Here is a 19036-nt window from a genome sequence, read left to right as displayed (position 1 = left end):
ATTTTTATTGCCATTTAAAGCTAGGGATAATAAAATTGACACAATTATTCTAGTGCAAATTTTTAGAAACTGGGGGAAAATATGCTTTTTCTATAAATACAAATATCTTCTTTAAATCAGGGTTCATTTCTTCATACTGCATGGAACTTACAAACCAGCCAATTAACCTATCTTTGCCTCTACTTACACACCAATTTTTGATAAGTGTAATCACTATACAAGTTATTAAATAGAGTAATCACTATACAAGTTATTAAATAGGTAATTAATCATGAAACAAACTATTCTATTGGCAAGATCAATTCATACTTCATACTCTTTTGAAGATCTGAATACAGGGTTTAATTTCTTTCCTTGCTTTTCCCTGCATATTGCAGAGTACTAGTTTTAGAGATGGTATAATGCTTTCTATTAATACTATATGTGTAATTCCTCTGAGATAAATATCTACTAAAGTAAAAAGTCTTTATGAAATCCTACTGACAGTCAGTTTGAAGGCAAGTTCTTAGGAAATAGTTCAGAAACTTCGTTTTCAAAACCTTTAGCAATACATTTCCTTAGTGTTAGGTTATTGACTGATACTAGAAAATAAATTACTCCAAAGCAATCTTTTTCCTAGACAATGTTGGTTTTGTAAAATCAGAATGGTCTACAGCAAGGCCCATTTAGTTTTGACAAAAGATATAATTCTTTGCCAAGACAAGAAAGGCCATTTAAGTTATTCTAACCTGTAATATTCTCCACTATCCAAGCATTGCAAATCAGTTCAATACATCTAGATTTACATTTTTCATTAAATCTCCCCTCTTCTCAAATGGCAGCGAACTTGCATGATCTCAAAGGAGATACCTTACAGCTCATACATCATAGTATTTGTATTTCCTCCACCAACCATAGTAGACAGAAGTCAAAACTAGTTTCAGAGCCTCAGTAATTCAGCCAAGCAAATTAACAACTTGCAAAAATGCAGTTCACATGCAATCAACTTGAAATCAAGTTATGTTAATCATTTTAAACCAAATTTTAGGTTAGAAACAGGTCTGAGTGAAATTATTATTGAAAGTTTTGTTCTCAGAAGAACCTTTTTATATAAACCAAAAGTAAGTCTACTTATCCTTAAGGAATATACATTCTGAATTTATTTCAGTTCAAACAGATGCCCAAAAATCTTCAGGAAGAATAATATTAGTTATAACTTCATAACCCTTGGCATGTTTTAGATGCTTTGGAAAAGGAAACATGTATTTTGTGTTACAAAATGTGTTGTGTTGGAACTCTGGGTTTAGAGAATTTAGGTTTCTGGGATATTATATATACATGTGTAACAATATGGAGGATTTTGGGTGGGGATTAGCTCTTCTTCTCCTTCTTCTTCACAAATCTGAGTGTTCTTTTATTGGGTTAAAAAACCCACACTGCAGACCATGAATAGATAGTTATTGGATTATAAATAAAAACAAGTTTTATAATTGGGTGATTTGGACCTTAAACAGACTTGAAAGTTAGAACTCGGAGCCATTTTCCACTGTGTTACCTTGGAGGCACATCCCGTGCAGCTGTGCTATAGATAAGAAAATAATAAACGTCTAAGTCTGAAGAACAATCTAGCGTCCTCTGCCCTTCAATCCAAACGGAGTAAAAGAACCCACGATTCAGAGAGACAAAAATGAAAACACAGAGAAAACTAATAATTGGTGACCCGTGTGAGGACTCAGAGTTTGAACCTCCCTGAAGAAAACGAGAAAAGAAGAAAAAGCAGCTTCGAGCTGGGAAAAGGAAGAAGACTATTCCCCGGGGAAAAAAGAAAAAAAAAAAAAAAAAAAAAAAAAGAGAAACAGGATCTCGGACCCTAGAGGCTGGTGGAAGGAACCAGGACCGTACTTCTGAACAGTTACGGAGCAGAGGGAACTGAGGAAAACTTCTGACGTCACTGTCAGGTATGGACTTTATGCTTCAGGATTAATCCTAGAGTCATAATGGGAAATGTTATGTCAAAATCGCAGAGAGATGCTTTTAGTAAGTTAATAAGCAGCCTCCCGTGGAAATGGTCCAGCTGCTAAGCTTCTTCCTAATTGCAGAGTGGTATATGAAGTAATTGCATGCAAAAGTCAGATGGAACAGCGCAGCGAGACGCCTGCAGCTTCTCACAGCGACGCGGCTTGTGCGCAGCCTCTGCTGCCTGCACGGGAGGGAGAGGGGCCCCGCCTGCTTCCCTCTCAGGCGGCGGGAGCTAAAACTCAAACGGAACAGAAGGCTATTTGTAACAGATCACGAGCTGCCCAAAATGCTAAACACCCAGAGCAGCAGATACGGCAAAAGCGAAGCAGATAACGGAGGGGGTGCAGGGAAGCCCGGGTTCGTCCCTGGTCGATTCGCGAACCGTGGCACAGACCGACCCAGGGCTGGGGCAGTTAAAACAACAAAAGCCGTCCCAGACACGCCAGAGAAAACTAATTGTGTTTTACGGGGCATGAGCAAGGAATATGTTCTGTCATGCATTCTGAAATCCAGAAACATGTTTGCCATTCTGTCTCATACATGTAATTTCCTTCAGTTTAAGGTTTTCCTGCACACAAACACAGTGACCTGTCATTTATTTCTCCATGCAGAAGTAAATAACCTACAGAGAACATAACATGCAGAGTAGCCACAGTGTGGAAATTGAGCAGCAAATATAGGGGAAAACCAGGCTCAGTGCCACATATATGCAGAGAAGCCACACACAGAGAGGAAATACGTGACACCAAAGAGCAGAAATATCTCCTTGAAAAATGTGGCTCAGCTGACTAAAACCTGTCCCTTAATAACCTGCTATAACCATGGGAGCTCTAAGGTTGTACTTTAATGTTCTGTGTATCTATTACAGTGTTATTTTACAACTGTGAAGTAGATTTTTAGAGCAAATATATAACATTCTGCTAAGGCTTTTAACCTTAGCCTGTTCCAGCTATACCTTTGCACCCCAGAATTCACCAAATTGTCCAGATTTCATCTACCTCTATGGAAGGATTTTAAAAATAAGCCTTTCAGCTTTATCCCTTGAAAAATGGAAAAATATTTGGAAAAAATATTAAAAAGAATCTCTGGATTTTCTCACCCACTTTAAAAAAAAAAAAAAGGAATGATAACTTTTATTCTTTACTATGTTTTCCAAATTTTTCAGTTCTGACACAGAGTTCTTACAAAAACTGTTGCCTTGTCAAGACCCTGGGACAAAGACAAGAGAAGTGTACACTATATAACACTGTTTCCCATTAATGTGCTGTTTTGTGGGCGATCTGCATTCCCTCTGCTTAAAAAGGCAAAACCATCACACTCAGCCTGTGAGAGTTCTAGAATCTGCAAAAGATAAATAATGAAATCAGGAAAGACAATTGTTGAGGAAACGTTAGCAGATGTATTTTTGTTAGTCTTCAGCAGGCCTAGGCTTTTGCTTTATTCATGTCATAAAACATAGCATAGACCTCCTTTACAGCACAGCACTGATCACTGTGTTGATTGTCAACATATGAGGTATTATTTCATGTCTATCCTACAGTTTTGACAGGGATACCTGAGAAAACCAATGACAAAATACAAGCTGTGCCTGAGAGACTACCATTTGGAATGGGCAATAGTTTGTCTGAAGCAGAGGTTATCAATAACCATTTCCATTTCCCAACGCAACAGATTCCCTACAATACTATGATTCAGGCTGTCATGAGAAGGTTAATTTAAACCAAAAGCAGTTACAAAGGCAAAAATATCAAAAAACCCACAAGTGTTAGTCTTTAGTAGCACATCCCAAGAGAATGAGAAAGAAGAATAACAAACAATATAACTAGTGCAAATTCAGTTGGCTGAACCATATTTGATTTGCATTGAACCTGGCAGCAGCAAAGGCAGGTAAGAAAGCTTTCTTCTTCCCCCTTAAAACCTTTCTTTAAAAGTCTACACCGAGTGTGATACAGCCTGAGGCTAAATACCAGCATGTAGAGAAATGGATGACAGCTCTGTTCATTTCAGTTTTTCAAACTTCATCTCAAAGCTCTCATTCAGTATGTGTTGAAAGCAGAAAAAACCACAGCAACTATAATTCTAAGACTTGCAGGAAAGCATGCATACATAATGTGCAAGCCTTCAGCATTTTCTATGTATTGTTCTGGTTTGATGTGCTCACAGAACTTGAATTGAAGGGGAAAGCATATGTACATTTCAGCCCATAAACAGACAAGAAAAGGAGCGTCATGCACATCATCCAAAGTAATAAGGCAAAACAGTCTTTTCCAATCACTGTTGGCAGATACGTGTATATGCAGGAATGCATGCAGACTCATACTGTCAGTGAAATTAAAACTGACAAATGATAACTTTGCACTGTATGATGTTTTGCAAATTTGATAAACCCACAGCAGGACCTAGAAACTCTTAATCTTTGCATTTAACTTTAAATAAGTAATTGCCTTTTATTAAACTATGAGAAGCAGGGACTTAAATTTCAGCTAAAACCTTGACATTTCATGTTGATCTTTGTTCCAAACTACCAATGTAAAAATCCAATGCGAGTGTCAGTTACAAATAGATGCAATACAGATAGGAACCTGAGAATGTCCTCTAGATACAGGTTATGGTATACTTACTGGACTGGTTCACAGTTCAGAATACATATACCTTAAATAACACAATAAATGTTTACCAAATCCAAATCTAAATTTAAGGTTTGGAAACAGTTTGTAAATGTTTGCAATGACAGTATTCTTCACATTTCTTTTAATTACAGTATTCTTCAAATTTATTTTTTAAAAAATTGACTGTTCACAGAGCTTCCATATATGATTCATGTTCCTGTTCTCAGGTATGTTTGGAAGAAAGGACACATCCTTTTATTGGCTGCCATTTCTGCAGGATTCATGAAAAGGCCTTTTACTAAACTTAGAAGTAAGGGCATCCATTGTCCCTTTGAGACATTCTTTCAAAAATGGAAATCTTTTCGAATGCTTATAATGCACGAGTCCAGTTAAAGAAGAGGTAACTGCTATCTCACAGGTTAGATTGTTAACAATAGCTTCCTTTATTAAGAAGTAAACTACCATCTAGCTCTGGGTTTGGGGTTTTGAGACCAATATTGGGCAATGCTTAGGAGCTGTTAAAGACATCCTGATTATTCTCTTTGAACCATATTGGTAGTACTTTTATATTACCGCAGTCCTACGCCCTAGGGTATATCACCGTGTCCCGCAGCTGTAGGGAGGAGGAGAGAAGATCCAGCAGGCAGGAATTGTGCAGCAGATTGATTTATTTAATTATTTTACAAACTCTTTTATAGACTTTTTTCTTCATAGTCTAATTGGACAAAAGGATCAAGCCAACCCTCTGGGTGATTGGCTAAAATCCTAAAACATCCATTGTCAAAATATTTTTCTACTGTACCATAAACAAGACTTTTCAAGGTTGCAGGTGGTTGTTCAGATGTGTGGTTGTTTACATAACTCTGCTACCTCTTCTGTAAGAGAGAAAAGTCTCTCACAGGCTTAGAAAACAGCAAGAAAATCCTTGCTAGCAGCATTTTTGTATCCACACTTTTATAGTTATTAATACAAAATAGGGACAGCAGTGAAAACTTCTAAGGCCTCTAGGTGAAGCACAAGAGCATAAGAAAACATTTTTAACTCTTGGGCGATATCTGGAGCTTTAGATTATAATGTTTTTGACATTTCCTTCTCAGTTCATCATATTCCAACTTTGTATATGGTATTTCTTTTACCCTCATTTGATCTTTCTTAGTCTTCATAGATATTCTGCATTCTTGTGCTTGCACCTACTTGCTACCACACTGAAAGTAAGTTCTCAATGTGAAGAGGCCAGCACAAAGCACTGCACTCTTGGGGTTCCTCCCCCCTGGCATGGGGTCCTGGGAGAGGGGCACTGGGAGGGAGGCATGGGGTTTCCCTAGCCCCTGGTCAGCCTCCTTCCCCATTGGTTGTTTTGTGTTCCCCTGCCCAGCAAGGACCCTCTGGTCCCATGATTGCCACAGTTCTTCAGAAGTCACCGGCCATGCGGCTGAAAATAAACATCTCTCTGAAATATCTACCAAGAATTGGTCCTTATATTTCTTTTCCACGGGCCTCACTGTATATACGTGTTGTAGGAACCCACACTACAACACTGCATTGGTTTTTTGATCAGTGTTGATTTTTTTCTTAACGATGGGTACTCTCAGCTGTCTTGTTTATTATATTTTGTTTGCAACTGAACCACTCTCTGAGAACGCATATCTGGCCTGGTCATCAAAGGTTTTAAGGGTGCAGCAATTTATGCTTTTTACTTAATAATTCACCTGATGCTTAAGAGGTCAATGTAAATTACCAAAGGCCTGTAATTTAAACATTTGCTGGCTTTCTGCTTCACAAGTTTGATGGACATCTTAATGGTATGACTAAGATTGTTGAGGAACATAACAATCACCCTTTATAAAGAGCTCACAGCTGCAAACACTCTCACAATAAGCTTCAAATTACAGTTGTGTTGTCTGAAACTAGATTTGTATTTTCTGTCAGATATACTTAATACCTGCAGAATGCTTCTGCTGCATGTGTCATTAACTTCACCTGAAATGTAACGATCCATCCCTTGTAAAATTACATCAAATGGGCTGACACTTTTCTGAAATGAACTCCTGATATTGCAAAGGCTGTGCTTTATTGAAGCTTTTCTTTAGGTTTTCTACTGAGAAATCTGTGAGAAACTGTTGACAGTTTCACATGAAATTATTTGCACAGACAATGACAAATTCTTGATTAAACAATCTGGCAACGAATTTTCATTAAATTGAAAAGCTATTAAATTATATAGACTTACTTTACTTTAGCACTCAGGCTGCAATCTACATTTAATAGTTGCTAAGCATTCTTCTGATGTCTAAACTATTTCTAGACAGAAACAAAATGGATTTTGTAATAAAAGTAGAATTAAAGAAAATAAAGTAATAGGAATCTATTAATTTTTATTCACTTTATTTTGTACCATCTGTATGCTAAGGACTTTGTAAATGGTATAGTAAACAAGTGCACATATGGACAGGAATATATGCCAAAAAAATTCTCCAACAAACTGAGAAGTTAAAGTAAAACGATAGGTAGATAGATATCTTTTTTCTATTAACAGATGACTTCTATTACTGGCATGTTTACTGGATTTTTGGGATTTGGGATGTTTGTTTTTAAATTAATATAATCCTTTATTTCATCCACTTAGTAAGGTTTTAATTTTGTCCCAAGACTTCAAAGAGACCAGAAAGCTATACAAAAACCCCTGCCACTTTTGGAAAGGACTTGTAAAGACTGTTAGCTGCATTAGTAATTATATTTTACCATGCTTTGCAAGTTATGAATTATAGGGATAGGCACTTTATCTGTACTCTGCTAGCACTACCTTCTGGAGTGTCTAACTGATCCTAGCATTATTCAGCATACATATGATGGGAAGCTTTTCCTTACTCTCAATGCACAGTGCAGCCAGGTTTAAATAGCACAGAAAATTATTCCCACCTCAAATAAGAACTGAAGACAGCAAGGCATTAGCAATTTCAGGGTGTTGTTGGAGTAACATCCACAGGTCATGCCCAAATGAGGTGACAAAACTGCCTTTCCGTCTAGCGTCATCCTGTGCTGAGGTTTCTGTTAAGGGATGAAGAACCTCAGTGCAAAGGGCTGGACCATGGGGGTGGTCAGAGTGTCTGATCACTACTGCTTGAAAGTCAAAATGCCCATGCCCTAAAGTCTTGCTGGCCTTAGAATCTTGTATCAGTACTATCAAATATGCAAATCAATATTCAAGAAGTATCTACCTCTTGTGAGGTGTATATCAATTTGGCCTCTGATATCTGGGTTGGAAAATAATAAGTCTTGCAGGTAACATTCAAGCTAAACCTACTGGAAGCTGCTTTAACTCAGGCAAAGACATATATAGAGTCCCTGCCTACCTCAGAGCACAAGAGATCTCAGGTAATAGGAGATTTTGCCTCCTTTATTTTGCTGAGAGCTCTATGGAGCATTTTCAGCCAACCCTGAAAGCTTCTTCAAGTTTCACCAGTAGAAACATGCTTTTGCCTTCTTAGATGTGGGGTGCATGCTGGTAGCAATAGAAATAAAAAGTAAAATAAAAATTCCTTCTGTTTTCTATTTTTTTTATATGACTAACTGCTGAAACATGGAGTGGAAAACTGGGACTGCATGGGTGAGAGCCCTGTCCCTGATCCTTCCGACGTCAATACCTCTTGTGCCAGAGCATGAGTTCAGCCTCCAGGCAAATCATTTACATCTGTGAAAGACACTTGTACCTGAAGTCAAAACACTCATGGCAATTCCTGAGGAGATATAAATAAGTTCAAGGGGCATCTACAGAGCAATAACAGTGTGTTTAGGCTCAAAGAAATATTGATAGCTGCAGACTCTTTCCGAGTCCCACGAGGCAGTACTCAGGCCCTCAATCCACTCCACGGAGCTATCACAGTAGCACTAAGCACTGTTGCTGTGAAGGCAGTTAGCCATAAAATCAATATTTTCTACTACCAGAAAAAATCTTGCCCATCTTTCGCATGTGCAGCTGCTCTTTCTCCTGCTGATTTGCAAGCAGGGAACAGGTATGTTGAAGCAAGTACTGGCAAACCTCGACCCAATCTTCAGCTTGTTATACAGAGGCACTAAGGCAGAAGAACTAGGATGTTATTTTTCAGCCAGTGAAGGACAGGCACATGAATTTTCTCTTTCTCTCTCTTACATGTCAGAAAAAAAATGGGAAACCAACAAGTTTGATGCATTTCCTTTGTGATTTAGTAAATCTCCAGGTTGTTCCTGAGGCAATACTGTGATGTACTATTTTTCCTTCAAGGGAAAGGGAAACTCACAGCAGAACCCCCCTGCTTAAATGACATTTCAGAAACACTTTTTTCAGTTAGCATAGCTCCCAGCAGAAAATACCAGCTTCCTATTTCAAGAGAAATACCCGAATGAATTCGGTCTAAGAAATACATTTTAAACTGTGTAAGTCAAGCCCAGGAGAAATAAAGAGGGGAAAACACATAGCATGATCAGTAAGTTTGTGTTCTAGTATAACCACAAACTACAACATTTATTCAGTGCTGGTGGCAACATCAGTGCAGCTGGCATGAGACAGGTTGCTGAATCTCTGCTAGTAAAGCTGCGTCAGTCCTGTTCATATATATGTTACTCAAGAATTTATTGTCCTCAGGAAACTACAGCAAAATACAATCCAGAAATTATGAGGGAAAAGGACAACATTTAAAGAGCAAATGTCGAATATTGAGACACACATATTGTTGTGTATGTTGGAAAGAAAAAAATAACTGATTTTTCTCACAATTATCATCTGGTTGCAAAGAAAACAAGAAGAAACTCATATATTGTTGATTTAGAAGACAAGATAAAGATGACTGCATATTTGGGTTCTCAGTAGAACTCAGGTGAATGGCTGGCAGAGGCAAAAGTTAAAAAGAAAGGAGTTATGAAAATGCTTGACTCTATTACCTTATTAGGTCTCCTTCACCTTGCGTAGTTAAATGTTTTGCCCTTGAGTCTTAATGTGTCATTGGGCAGCATTTTTTTTTTCCTGCTGTTTTCTGTAACCCTCCTCCAATCTGGCTGTCTGGTTACAACTCTATATGTATATTTTTCTAAGCAGAAAATTCCTTCATGCTAACACACCATGTCATAGAGTTGACACAAAGCACAAGGTTCGCAAGGAGAGGTTAGCAAGATGGGTTCTATTTGCTGAAGTTAAATTGTTCATGCTCCAATGTACCAACAAGTCTCAGTAGCAGGCCGTAAAAAGTTCTTTCAGATGACACTCAGTATATTTTGCCAAGAAATTACAGTTGAAACATATTAAACAGCTGCCCCATATCCAATGTTTCTCTCATTCTATTAATTTGAAGTGTTATTTCCTCCATCAGAGCAATTATAAATAACACTTGGCAGCAAAGTGCCCCATATTTCTATTTGCCATGACCTATTGATATACCATGCGATGTTAAGCTTTTACTCACCCAGTTTTTCTGCCTAGAGCTCTTGAGCTGATATCCTAGCAGACAGCTTTCCTTTACAAAAGCAAAAAAAGGGTTTCAGAAACAGCAATATTTCCGTAAGATGGAATAAGAAATCTAAAAAGCTGAAGTATGTTTTATGTTGTGACATACAATTTTTTATCAGTCAACAGGATCATGACACTGAGAAAAATTTGTAAGAAGTTTAGCTTTTGGGCATTTTTAGATACTATTTAATATCTCAGCAACTCTCTGGGCAAATTAGAATACAGCCTTTCTTAAATCACCATGAAAAAACTTCAAATGTTACAAGAGATGGTATGGTCTTGGCCTACCTGTCAACCTGTGTCTTGATTACAGTGAATTTTATCATTCTCAATTTCATTTTAATGCCAAAGCAGAACTTTAATTACCCAAATAAAAAGGTGAATGAGGGAAGAAAGGACAAGAATGTGAGTGGCTAATAAAATAATTGGGATAAAAAAGGTATGGGTTAATTAGGGATTTAACTTCCATGAGTTAAAAAGCACTGCTTAAACACTCATATAGAAAGCCCAATCTGTATCTCACTGAGGTCTACAGACGAAAAATCCTCTTCAGCTTTAAAGGACTTTGGATCAGCCCCATAAATGTTAATTTTGCTTTACATAAGTCTGTGGACTAAGGCTTTCCTTCCTTTCAGGGGAAAGCTGATCCACTAACGGTGTCTGGCAGCTTTGAGATAGTGTGGGTTTTTGCGTGCGCCTGCTTGCCCCAGGCCAGTTCTATATTTATACACCTTCTCCTGAAATGCCTCACTGTCTCATAGGAATTACCAAAAGGAGGCACAGCATGCCTCCACCCTCAATTATGAAAAGCTTCTTTTTCTAAATGGCATTTATCATCCTTTATAACAGTCTTTCATCTGGCCAAGCACACATAGTGCTTTATAGGAGACAAAGTCTAGGCAGTAATGTGGGCACTCAGGAGGTAGCAGAGCATCAGAAATCTAAATATTTCTCTGAGAAGATCTCTGTAGTATCCCCAGTTCAAACCATTTCCTAAAAACCTAGCACAGAAATGATCTGATACAGAAAGAATTTGATCTTTTCATGTCATGCTTGAAAAAAAGCCTGAAAGAATAAAATCTAGTAATCTAATTATCTCTCAATAAACATGGGTTGTCATCACATTGTCTTTCTTCTCCTAAAATCCTTACTTCTCTAGAGGGTGATAGGACTTTTCCAAGAGAGAAAAACCAGAAGAGAACACAAATTTGATTAAAATGTGATTCACAGATATCCAAGCAGACCTGGGATTATTATTTTTCACTTTATTTAAATTTCTCCCCCTTTCCCACAAAAGTATAAACACAAAACATGGAGGACTGTCTCTGTTTGAAGGTACACCTACAGGCACACACACACACACACACACACACAAATCCATCGATCGATCAATCTCAGATGTTTCCTTGTATACCTCTATCTACCCAATCCTATCTATTTCTTCCCATAAGCTTCACTCCAATTTTCTTCTGTCCTTGTGCTCCTCCACAGGATTCACTCCTCAGGTGAAGAGAAAATAAGCAAGTTCTAAGCCTTGGCTCATCCTTCTCTTTGCTAAAATTTACATCATAAAATCCTCATGGAGTGTTTAAACAGGCTCAGACAGTCACAGCTCAATTTTCAACTGAAAGAAATGAATATTTTTCCCAGATCTCATCTTCTACAGAGGTGTTTAATAACCTAACTCTAACCTGTAGTGAAAAGTAAGGAAGCATTGCCTTTTTCTCAAATTCTTTAATTAATCCCCTCTTAATCTAACCAGCTGCTGGTTCCTCTTTGTCTGTTCTTCAAAAAAACAAACTTTCTCTAGAATCAACTTTCTTCTTAACAAAAGCATAATGTCTTTCCCTTCAATTTTCCTTTTGACTACTCCAGTAAAGATCTAAAATCCTGAGTAGGCTGACAACTGCAGGGGAGTCACTTTTGCAAATGCCTGTACACCTGATGCAAAGAGTGGTTTGTATGTGCAGTTTAACTTAACTTGTTTTCCACTCTTCAGAACAACCTTTTTCATACCTGTAGGTAGTCTTCAGGCAATAGTCATTCAAATAAACCATGTCAGCAAGCAAGTTTTGCTTTTGATTTTGTATTTTACTGTAATTATATGATACTCATCTATTCTCATAGTGCAGTACTTGATGAGGGCTGCTTAAAGCTCTGCATTTCCATTTCCACAATTTTTTTTTACTTTCGCTGTCAACTAGAATACAGAGATTAAAAAGTTCAAACCACATATCATCAAGCTTCTAAAAATGAAAATCTTCAGTACATTTATTTTAGCTACATATACTGATCTTTTTAATGTTGCATCTTACTAAGCAAGATCTCATCTTTGACCTTACTGTATTTTTCTTTCCTAAAGTACCAATAACAACACAAATAGGTAGTGGTCATCACAATGAATATTCTGACTAGCTGCCACATGTAGAGTCAAGGAAAACAAAAACTTTCCCTCAACATCATAGTTCCTTGACCCTAACTAATACCTTTAAATTTTAAAAGAAATCAATCATGGTAAGTTTAGAATCTCATTCTGTGCACTTCAGCACAGCTGTCGGGGTATGCTTCCTGTACCAGTCTGCCTCCCCCAGTGTGGTGAGCTATTGACCAGAGCAGACTCTCTCTCAGCTGATCAGATTTCCTTCCTTGTATGCCAAAAATACTCTGAGCCTCCTGAATCCCTTTCTAGCATAACTGATGGAACCCAGGCAGAATTAGAGTTACTTCAAAATGAAATGTATCTTATACCTTTTTAAACTACATGAAAACATGACACAGAGAGACTTGTAATCAGATTCAGGGAAAAGTGGAGAAGTCAAACTCATGATTCACCCATTTGAATTTCTCAACATGGGTAATAAATGAGGCATTTCTGGAGCAACTGAATAATTTGTACATTTTCACAGTAGATCAGACTCATATAGCAGAAGCTGGTTTTGTAATTTTGACACATTGAGGGAAATTCAGTGACTTAGTGTTCAGTGATTTTCATTTCCACCTTGATGGCATCCTGTTGGAATACAGGCTGGCAAATCTTATAAAATAAGCCATCTAGAAACACTTGCTACCTAAAGAATTTTACTGTCTCACACTATCAGTGATTCTTTAGTTATATTTCTTGTGCAAACCTGAGTCTCACAGTAAGCTACAAAGGAATTTTTATACAGTTTTAAAAGCTCACATTAACTTTGTACCTAAAGTCACTTTAATCACTGATACATCCTTATGCCAGTAAAGGAGAGAATGAAAGAAGTTAACACTTTCATTTTCTAAGTAGAAGAACACCATAACCTTTAAATTAGAATAATAAATATCAGTATTAATTTATACAGACTGTTACCCAAGGAAGGATAATGCAAATACATTGATAATATAATAAAAGAGGTTAATTGCTTTGCTTCCTTCTGCACACAAAAACCAAGAGGATGTGACTGAACAAATTACTTATACCTTAAGCTGGAAAAGAAGTTCCTTTATATGTTTCAAGACAAAAAAATAAGAAAGTGTGACTTAAAAATAAACAAACGAACAGAACACAAACATTTTCTTCCCTGGTGGATGTTTAAAAGGAGATTGTTGAGTAACAAAGTCACTGGAAGGATTTGCATTGATATGAGCTGCAGAGAAGATCCTGAATATTAAAGAGGAACCGGAACAGCAAGAGTTCCTAACATGGCTGACTGACAGAATTTCTTTATGTCTGTACAGAGGTAAGTTCAAACATAATGCCTTTAGGAAGAGAACTCTCCACTGTGTGACCTGTTTCACAGAATGGCATCAGAAAGCAGTTAATTCATTCGGAAGGGTAGGTATTAATCTACTTTAGGAAATAAAAATGAGCAGTTGAAAGCATAGTATAGTCAGGTTGATTTTCTTCTCTTACCTGTTTTTCATTTTTTTTGAGATCTTATGTTTTACCACAGCAATCATTCTCCACCAGTTTCAAATCTGAAGTGTAGATAATTAGTCATTGCATATACTTTTCTCTTCCTAACTTGCCTTAGACAAAACTAGCTGTTGTGAGGGTTCTTCTCAGGCCCTCCTCCAGAAAACTAGGCTGCATAACAACATGAGGTCAACTTGGAACCTACACATACCAGTGTTTATTAATGATGCACCTGAAACCATTTGAGAGGGTATTTGCCCAAAGCATGGCAACTGAAGTGGCCAAAAAATCAGCATATTAAGTGGTCGTGGAAAAACTACAAAGAGCCTTTTGCAGTAAAAGAGTGAGCCTAAAGAGAGGTCTAGGAGAAGCACGAGGGCAGCAGTGGCAGCAGGGATGGTGCTGCAGGAGCAGATGCCATCAGAGCTCAGTTTGACACCACACAAGTCACCCAGGGGTGTCCTGGCCTCTGCCCTCCCAGGGGTGCCACGAGCAGCCTCTCCTCCTGTCTGCCTGGTCCAGGTGCTGGGGCAGGAAGAAGGACCCGTGCTGGGGTGCTGGCTGGGAGCTCTCAGGGCAGCTCCACCCCAGGGGGGTCTGCAGCCGGGGATCTCAGGAGGGACGAGCCTCCATCACCTGGGGGCTTCTCCAGAGGGGCTGCAGGGTATTGCACTTCCTGGGATTAGTGACAGAGGGGTGCTCAGAGACTGGGGATGTTTATCAGCATTTTCTGAAGGGGTCACAATGTATGGTTTATGATTTGCATCACTGACACTGATATCTCTATAGCTCATCGATTGCCAGTTAATTACATGTCATTAATAAATCAATAAACCACTTCAATCCCGATTCAGTTTAACAACATCAAATTAAAATCTTTCCACTGTGAAAGCTCATCATTTAGGGACAAGAAATTGATTCCCTAATGTTTTATAATGTTACATTTTCAGATGTATTGTAGAGATTTATTCCAGAAGAACAGAGTCTTTATAGCCAACAAAGTTTTGTCAGTTTATACCACTGCAATTCAGAACATGGTGCCAGATGCCTGTGGCTTTGAAACTTCTAATGAATGTTACCTTCAATACTTTGGAAAGGGGCTCAACTAACTCTATAATGAGAGTATCAGAGTTAAAGCAACAGGTATGACAGTAGAGAGATTTCTCTTGCTGGCTTTTTTTATTCACTTTTGGCCAGATCCTTTGCCAATTTTTTCCCCTTTTTTTTCTTTTACTGTGTCTATCTAATTTTAGAAACAGAAAGTGAAGTACGCGTTTAAGCAGATTGTGTTTGCCCTTTTCAGAATTTTTTATTCCTTAATTTCCATGAACTCTCCAGATTACATAGCTCTTGATCTTTTGCAGTCACTTGAACAGCAGGTGGGAAAACCAGCTAATCTTAGAGACGTATTTTAGAAACTGCACACAGATAAATATGTTCTTTAGACATGATTATTTTATATAATTAAAGCAGTGCTACATAAGAGGTCTTAATAAAAAATAATGTCATAAAAATCCCCACTTGCATATACATACAGAGGGAGGGGGTTTAGCTAAAAAATGCGAGAGGAAAAATATTTTATTGAAAGGACAAAAGTTTATTAATTAAATCCTACATATTCTCAGGATTTCTACAACAAAGTTACTGTCTCACTTTATACATAGCAAACTATATGATGAAATCTCAATTAGCAGACGTGCCCAAGTGTCTCTGTTCTGTCACATAAGAATATTTTAATGTTTTTTGTATTAAAACATTTGAATCATACTTGAAGTTAAGCCTAGGGGTCTATTATGAAATCATTTTTCAGGGAGAATAAGTGGGTCTGATTCCAGATATTTAATTTTTTTTAAAATCCATTTTATAAATCATTTGTTTTCAGTCCTATGGTTTTTTCTTTCATGAAGGAATGCAGTGAATAGTTTATATATTGTGAGCCTGGATAGTTTCTGAATCACAGAAAATGCAGACATCATAAAAACTGACAGAAAGCAATTTGAAAAAATAATTGGCTCGAACCAGACTGAAATATCCCTCAGGAACAGTCATGTCCCTTGCCTTAGGGCTCATGTAAATATGAGGGGGGCATTCATTAAGTGTCTCTCAAGAACAGGATTGAAAGTTTTCTTCATATGTTTGTGTTTCATGTAGGTACAGGTACACAGGTACAGGCAAACACCAGCATGGTAACACCCAGAGCTGAAAGCCACATGGCTGTTTTGTTCCAGATAAATGCACACTAGCTCCTTTAATGAAGCCACATGTCTTCCACAAAAAAAGCCAACTGGTAAATAATTTGTCATGCACAAATGGTACCAACTTGCAGGATGTTCTCTTGGTATGTCATATTCAACATGCACCCATCCAAGCACAGGTAGATATGCCCCTTTATTTAAAACAAGTAAACAAATTAACAACTAAATTTAAAAGTTAGTCTGATACATCATTGTGCTGAGTTGTGGTTTTGGGTCTTGGTTTGGATTTTGTTATTTTTTATTTTAATGCTTTCTCGATTAAAGAAAAAAAAAATTTAAAAGTTGATTCTCAGTCCTCAGCCTCTCAAAGCATAGTGAAAGAAATCCTTACAGCTTGCATGTTAAGTCTGATGCAAGGTTCACCTATGTGTATACAAATAGGGATGTTCGTCAGCAATTCCAGAAACATCCCTTTCTCACTAGTACTGTAGAAGTATGATATAAGGAAAATACAGATTCCCTGCAATTAAACTAAATTTAAATGTACTGAATGCATAACTAGCAGCCATCAATAAGCTACACTGATGAATCTAAACAGAACCAAAATTTCAGGCTGCAGCTCTGCCTGGGAAATCAGATACAAAATGTAATAGCCAGAGTTTCTTAAGAAATCTTATGTCAATATTAGTGTACAAACACGGGGAATCTGAAGTATTCTGTTAAATTCTGAGGATTGACCAGGAATGTGAATGTGACAGTTGACACTGATGTTCAAAGTATATTGCAATAAGCTGAATTTGCCCAAGCGTTCCATTTTAGCCCCATGCCAATGCACCACTTCTGTTACAGTCTGAAAGAAGAGTTATAGAGCAAGCAAAGAATCATCTGCTGACAAAAATGACAAAAAGAAATAAGACATTTCACAAATTATCTACATATTTTCAAATTCTTACAGACATTAAATCTTAAATTCAATCTCATTTTAGTGTATTTTCATGCAATTATGCTATAAAATACTCTCTCCACTAGTGCTACATCATATTGTGGTTTTAAAAGATGAAGCCCTGGTTTGATAGTGTTTCAAGAACTGAATATGCAGAAAAATGCTTGGCTAAAGAAAGACAATATGTTGTTATATGTCAAACATTAAAGTATTTTTTGCTTTCTTCCCTGCTGTATCACTGGTATCAGAGATACCATTTCTTATGTCCCATCCACTTGAAACTCTACAGAACCTTGTTAGCCTACACTCTTTCTTTTGAAGTAGGAGACTTTTTATTTGTGGATACCATTAAAACACTGAAGTGTAAATAAGTGACTTCTGTCTCAGAAAGCATTTTGAAAATTTTTTCTGAGATATTTTCATGGAAATGATGAATCCCTTTCGTCCCCAGACTGTGAGAATATGTACCTTCAGAACCAGAACATGTCAAACACCTCTGAAGGGCTGGGACTCACTTCAGAAATCTGGTGAGGGATTCTGGCATTTCAAACTGCTTTCTCCAGTTGAACAGTTTTTCTAATCATAAAATTAAACAAAACTTTGCAAAGTCTGCAAAATTGCTGGTTTTGATAAAAACACATTTTTGAGAGATTTTTTGAGACATACAATAAATAATGATCATAATTTATTTTAAACACTGCCATTTTATTAGTATATCAGTAAGTATGGGAAATTTATGAGTTCTGAGAAGGCCAGTTATTTAATGGCATTTCTAGCTAGCTAAATACTGTATAAAAAGTTGTCTCTTCTCTATTATAAAAATGTGCAGCTAGGTTCTAGAAAATCAAACAGTGGACAAAATTTTAAAGTTGCAAAAAAAAAATTGAGACATTACGTAGACACTAACCTCCATGAGTACTTGGAATTTCTTTGTTTGTTTGTTTGTTTGTTTCTTGTTAATAAGAAGATTGACTGGAAAAGGAAGACAACTGTAAGGAACAATTTGGTGACAGCTTTGAGGCCACCTGGTGCAGGTATGCCTGGCACATACTACCAGATGATACACCAGGAGCTAAAAGATGTTGTGTATACCCATAGTCCAAATACATTGCTGAAAGTGTTAAGTATCTGTAGGCTCAGCAAAACTATAATAACCATCTGGTCTCCCTTTTTCTTTTCTTTTCTTTTTTTTTTTTTATATCAAGCAGCCTGCAATTTCTCCTACAAGAGCTCTTTTCTGTTGTTATGGAGAGATGCTTCTTGTCTCACACTCCAGTGTGGCTGTAATTGCATTCCAGCAGTATTGAGAGCTATGGGCACAAGGGTATGTACATTTCTCTATTTATTTGTTTAGCTGTTTCTACCAAAGTCACATTTCTACCACTTTGTTAAAGGTCAGGTTTCAATACAAGGGCTCTACTATCCTACGGTCCATCACAGTAAATAATAAAGCAGATAAACAAGTCAAAATGCCTGCAATATAAATGTACAAACATTGATTTCCATTTTCTTGTCCTAAACACACACCTTCTTGTGATCCTTTGCTGCATTCTTTCATTATACATGTTCTGTTATGTCAACCTTCTGGCCAGCAACACAGTAAAAAATCCAAAGTTTTCAGTTAGTCAGTTACTCTACATAATTTTAATGTCTCTATTTTAAAATACATTTTTTCAAGTAAGCTGTACACTAATGTTTTCAACAATTTAGGCTGAAGCTCTCCTTTAAAAGAAATTATTTTAGACTGAGTGATTTTTCTCTACTAAATATGTTTACCATCATAAACTTTCCTCGGCCTAGAATGAAAGAATAATCAGATTGCCGACATTTCATTTCCTAGGTTATTTTACCATGTTCCCTGTTGTAGTTGTCTAAATACTGCTATAAAGATTATGCACAGCAGTGTAAGTAAGCAAGCCCTTCTGG

At 37.2% G+C, this 19036-nt stretch overlaps 1 long non-coding RNA gene across 1 annotated transcript in view; it reads left to right on the top strand.

Annotated features, from left to right (window-relative positions):
- The first annotated feature begins 1535 nt into the window (after window positions 1–1535).
- The window catches only part of LOC109144640, a 53242-nt gene continuing 35741 nt past the window's right edge, over window positions 1536–19036 (top strand). The window contains exons 1-2 of the long non-coding RNA XR_002045518.3: window positions 1536–1937; window positions 18319–18434. This is a non-coding gene — a long non-coding RNA (uncharacterized LOC109144640). The remainder of the gene's footprint in view (window positions 1938–18318; window positions 18435–19036) is intronic.

This window comes from Corvus cornix, chromosome Z, assembly GCF_000738735.6.
Source record: "Corvus cornix cornix isolate S_Up_H32 chromosome Z, ASM73873v5, whole genome shotgun sequence".
NCBI lineage: Eukaryota > Metazoa > Chordata > Aves > Passeriformes > Corvidae > Corvus > Corvus cornix.
This window is presented reverse-complemented; position numbering and strand designations above follow the sequence as displayed.